This window comes from Galleria mellonella, unplaced genomic scaffold (genome assembly GCF_026898425.1).
Source record: "Galleria mellonella isolate WM207_F2 unplaced genomic scaffold, CSIRO_AGI_GalMel_v1 utg139, whole genome shotgun sequence".
Taxonomy (NCBI): Eukaryota; Metazoa; Arthropoda; class Insecta; order Lepidoptera; family Pyralidae; genus Galleria; species Galleria mellonella.
Genome location: NW_026441995.1, coordinates 7,231,154 through 7,237,339, shown reverse-complemented (window position 1 = coordinate 7,237,339; position 6,186 = coordinate 7,231,154).

Sequence of the window (6,186 nt, the reverse complement as noted above, 5' to 3'; positions counted from 1 at the left end):
GTATGCTACATGCAAATAATTTTGATAAGCAGCTATGGGCAGAAGCTGTTAACACTGCTGCATATGTTCTGAATAGGACTGGTCCAACAGGTGTTGATGACTCATCTACACCATACAGTTTATGGTTTGGCAAAAAAGCTGATATAAGTCATCTGAAGATATTTGGCACAAAATGTTTTATTCATGTACCTGACCAAAAGCGCAGAAAGCTAGATAAAAAGGCAATAAAGGGAAACTTAGTTGGATATTGTGGAGACAAAGATGGGTATAGAATATGGACAGAGGACAGAAAGATAGTTTTATCTAGAGATGTTAAATTCCTACCAGAACAAGTATGTGTTGATATTTTTAAACAGGATTTAACAGAGCAGCAGTCTAAACATCAGAAGGAATCTTCGAAAAATCATGATTTTGTGATATCCTTAATTCCTGATGCTGATGAAGTCAACAGCAGCAAAGTTCAGAAAGTGACAAGAGGACATGCATCATCGTCTATGGCCCCAAGGGCTGTCACCGCTGATCCAGCTCAAGCATGTGACCAGGTTCCAAGTTCAGGTAAAGATTTTATACATAATTCATGTGATAGTGATCCTGTGTTCTTAGACTGTGATAATTTATCAGAAAGTGAAAGTGAGTCAGTGATAAATGTGGATCCATTGTGTAGTGGTAACAGTAATGGAAATGTCGAAAGTGAAAATTCTCAACGATATCCATTGCGTAATAGAAAGATAAAGGAGTTTCCAGACTATCATGTGTATATGTGCATGGAATCTGATGATGAATGTTTACATTTTGATGATTTTGATAATTTACCAGCTTGTTGGAAAGATGCTATTAATGCTGAACTTTCATCATTGGATATTAATAATACTTGGTCTATTGTAGATTTACCAAAGGGTGTAACCCCTATAGATAGCAAATGGGTATTTAAAATAAAGAAAGACAGTGACAACAATATTGTCAAATATAAGGCTAGGTTAGTTGCACGTGGGTATAATCAAAGATTTGGTATTGATTATCATGATACATATTCACCAGTTGTTCGTTCTAGTGCACTTAGAATTCTTTTTTCTTTGGCAATTCAGTTTGATTGGTTTATAGACCATTGGGATGTTGTTACTGCTTTTCTTCATGGAACATTAAATGAAGATGTTTTTATGTATATGCCAAAGGGCTTGTTAATTGATAAAGGTAAAAATGATAATGTGCCTAAGGTATGCAAACTAAACAAAGCTATGTATGGACTGAAGCAGGCAGCCTCAAGTTGGAATAAAGAGTTGCATAATGCTTTGATTAATATTGGTTTTAAGCAGTCTGTTCATGAACCATGTATTTATATTCTCAAACAAGATAACCTTTATTTAATTTTAGCAATTTATGTGGATGACATTTTTGCATTTGGTAATAATCAAAAGAAAAAGCATGATATATTTTCTCTACTAGATAGTAAATTTAAATTAAAGAATTTAGGTCCCATAGAACATGCCCTAAGTTTGAGAATAAGAAGAGTAGGTTCAGAATTAATTGTTGATCAGAAAAGGTATATAGAAAATATATTAAGTGTGTATGGAATGCAAGATTGCAAACCTGTAAATTCACCAATTCTACCAGGTTTGAGGATGAGTAAAAGTGACACCGTTGATCCAAAAATTCCATATCAAAATTTAATTGGAAGCTTGATGTATATTGCTCTAAATACCAGACCAGACATATTACATGCAGTTTGTGTATTATCTCAATATAATAATTGTTATACAAAAGAACATTTTGTACAGGTAAAAAGGATTGTAAGGTATCTGAAAGGTACAATTAATTATTGTTTAGTATATAAGAAGTCAAAGAACTTCAGTTTATATGGATATGTTGATGCCGATTGGGCAAATTCAGAAGACAGGAGATCATATTCCGGATTAGTGTTTAAACTTGGTGATAATCTTATTGCCTTTGAAAGTAAAAAGCAAACTTGTGTTTCATTATCATCAACTGAAGCGGAATATGTTGCCCTGGCTCAGGGTGCCAAGGAGGCTATTTTCTTAAAGAATATTATTAAAGAACTATATGTAGAGATGATAGATAAACCTATTATTTTGTATAATGACAACCAGTCATGTCATAAGATAGCTGCTAACAAGGTAAATAGTAATAGGACTAAGCACATAGACATTAAATTTCATTTTATTAGAGAAGCAGTTGAGAGTAACAAAATAGAGATTAAGTATTTGTCTACTCAGTGTATGGTGGCTGATATGTTCACCAAGCCTCTGAGTTCTGTAAAAATAAGTAATTTTATGAAAGATATTTCACTGTATCAGAAATTATAAGTTTATTTTTTGTATTGTGCTGTTTGTGCTTATGGTATTTTTTTTTTTTTATGTTTGAAACAAAGTTTGGTTTGAGGGGTAGTGTTGAAGTATAGTTTATTGTGAACTTTATATAGCAACCCTAACTTTGTTTATGGTATTATAAAATAAAAAAAAAAAAAAACTTCTTGTGTGTCAATGACAGAACTGAAAAAGGTTGTTTTTTATTTCTCTTCTCCATCGTTAATAATCCATTTAGTTGACTTGTAATAACATATTTATTTGACGTGTAATAACAATAATAATCATAACAGTCAGCTTTGTCATTGCCGCTAATACCACTGTGTCCTGGTAACCAGGCAAAAGAAACGGAATAACCTCTCAACATGCAAAGATAAAGACTTTGTCTTATGTCACAAATAATGGGATAAACTGGTTTTGATTTAAACGGATATTTGGCTAGAGCTTGCAAAGAGCTCATAGAGTCAGTGAAAACTATTGCCTTATGTAATTTCATTAAAAGTATATATTCTACAGCTTTTAAAATACCATAACATTCCCCGGTAAAAACTGAAGACTCCGGTGGAAGTTTAATTTTTTGAACGATATTAAATTGTGAATGAAACACACCCACACCTACACAACCGCTATTGTCTGGTTTTGATGCATCAGTAAAGATGTAGTGCCATTCATTCCATTCAATGTCAGTTATAAACATAAATTTGGCATTCAATTCTGAATCATTTTTTAATAACCCAAAATCATATTTAATATTAGGAGATAAAACTAAAGATTGATATGAGCATTTATAAATGGGAAAACAGGACGATGTAAAAGTGGGAGATTCTATGGATTTATATTTTTCATAACTTTGTATTAAACATGGAGGTTTTTTATGTTTCCAATAAGATGAAGACGAAATAAAGATATGTAGTTGAGATAACTTTTGAATAAGCGGATGATCAGATAATTGTAAACAACGAAAAAAGAAGCGATCAGATAGATATTGTCTTCTTAAAACCAAAGGTGGATCACCGACTTCGAGCTGTAAAGCATTGATTGGACTTGATTTCATTGCTCCAGAGATAATCCTCAAGGCCTTTGATTGAATTAAATCCAATTTCTTAAAAGCAAATGAACTTCCTGGAGCTAACAAAAAAGTTCCATAATCAATGACACTCCTTATAAGACCATTATAAGCAAGTTTTAGTGAAACGGGATGTGCTCCCCACCAAACTCCAGCAAGGCACCTAAGAATGTTGAGGTTACGCTCACATTTCGTAGAAATATAATTACAGTGGGACAGACCTGTTAATTTATTATCTAGCACGATACCTAAAAATTTAATTTCAGTCTTTATAGGAATGTATGAGTTATCATAAAGCACCTTAATTTGTTGCGGTGATCTCATTCTTGAAAACAAAACTACACTACTCTTGGTTACAGAAAGATTAAGACCATTTGCATCTAACCACGTTTTTAACAAATCTAATGAATCAGATAATTTGGCAGAAGCAGATTCTATGGACTTCGCAATAAAATATAATAAAAGATCATCAGCATATTGTAAAATTTTGACGGATTTATCAAGGAATAATTCTAGATCGTATGTGTATATGTTAAATAAGATTGGACTGAGAACAGATCCTTGTGGAAGGCCTTTCCATACTGTTCTAGATAATTTGGTATCTTCATCTAAATTCATATATATTGTTCTTTCTGATAAAATATTAATAATGAAATTAGAAAGCATTACCGGTACATTTAGAGCTTGTAATTTAGTTTTTAAAATAGAAATTATTACATTATCATAGGCAGAATTTATATCTAAAAAGGCTGAGAGGATTGACAAATTTTGTGAGAAAGCTATATGAATATCTGAAATAAGAATGCTCACATTATCTAAGGTGCTCTTACCTTTCCTAAAACCAAACTGGTTCGGGGATAGTAAGTTATTACTTTCTAAAAACCATTCTAGACGGTTTTTCACTAAATGTTCAGCTAGCTTTAGTAAGACAGAGGAAAGTGCAACAGGACGGTATGAAGATGGTTCAGAAGGTGGTTTATGAGGCTTTAGAAATGGTATAATAATCTGAGACTTCCATGAAGTAGGTATATTTCCCGAAATAATTATGGAATTAATTATATTTAAAAAGTAAATTAATGTCGCATCGCTAGCATTTTTAAAAAAGGAATACGGTATACCGTCTTCTCCCGGTGCAGAGTCTTTAATAGAAGCTAGAACACCTTTAAGTTCTACTAGAGTAAAAGGAGAGTCAAGTTCGAATAATTCGTCAGAGACGGATAGAGAAATATTGTAAAGGCATTCCGGCACATAACTAGGAGCAAGACGATCTAAAAATTTATTCGCTAAAGTTAAATCGAGTGCAGAACGTGATGTATGATCACTAAAGGCAGATCTGAATCTTTTAATATTATTCCAAACGACTGATGAATTAACTTCTGGACAGATAGAAGAACAAAATCTTCTCCAGCCTTCTAATTTCTTTTTTTTCAGTAGTTTTCGAGTAGAACGTGAAACTGCGGTGTAAATTTCAAAATTTTCTGGTGTCATGTAATTATTATAATTTTTTTCAGCCTCTTTACGATTTTTAATTGCTTCCGTACAATCTTTGTCCCACCAAGGTGGCGAGGGAATTTTCCCTGAAGCACTATTTTTAACAGGAAATAATAAATCAGCAACCTCCTTCATATTTATCATCAAGTCATTACAACATTGATGTTCATTTCCATGATAAACAATAGGTAACTCCGATATTTTATTATCTAAATATTGTTTGTAAATATTCCAGTCTACATTTGATAAATTATATTTAAGCCGAGGACCACTCTTTCGACTTGAGGGAATGGAAATTGGAAAAGAAAGAATGAGGGGAAAGTGATCGCTTCCGAAGTAGAGGAATGAGGATACCACGACAGTGAAGAAGCTAAATCAGAAGAACATATTGAAATGTCAGGAGCACTAAACCCTTCATTCGGTGCAGTTCTACGTGTTGGTACATCTGAGTTAATAATACATAAGTTGTAAGTGTCAATTATCGTCAGGAGTTTTCCACCATAAAAATTAGAAGTAGAACTGCCCCACGATTGGTGTTGAGCATTAAAATCGCCCATTACGAGAAAAGGTTTAGGTAAAATTGAAAATAATTGTTCTAGTTGTGAATATATTTGGCATGTAGGATCAGGAATATATAAAGTAACAAAACAGATACCATTTATAATTATAGCAGCTGCATTAATGCCGCTATATACAGGAAGCGAAAAAGAAGAAAAAGGAAGGGAGTTTTTGACCAATATGGCAACACCGCCATATCCGTCAGCTCTATCATCACGGAGACTTGTAAAGCCTGAAATCCTAAAAGGATATCCTGGCTTTAACCAAGTCTCTTGGAGAGCTATTATAAAAGGATTATATTTATTAATCAAATAAAATAAGTCTGATTTCTTGTTTGTTATGCTACGACAGTTCCACTGAATTATTAGGACTTTGTAATCCATTGTGAGAAGTTAATAATTGAGAAAATACATTGTAAATGGCATCGTTGGACGGTGGTAAAGTTGTTTGTATCATTTTCGATTGCGATAACACTTTAATAAGCATGAGAATAATATCAAAGATGGATTGATTATTGTCAATATTATTTGATGATAATGCACAACCATTAGAGGGAGCAGGAATATTATATTCCTTAACTATGGCTTCATGGGCAGAACGATCATATCCTTGTTGTGCTTTTTGAGGAGAGCGTGGTTTAAGTGTAACTGTTTTTTTATGTGATGATTGAATATGTGGTAATGATGATTTCTCTTTGAGGAAAGAAGATTGAAAATGAGATTTATTGGACGGAGATGATGATGTTAATAC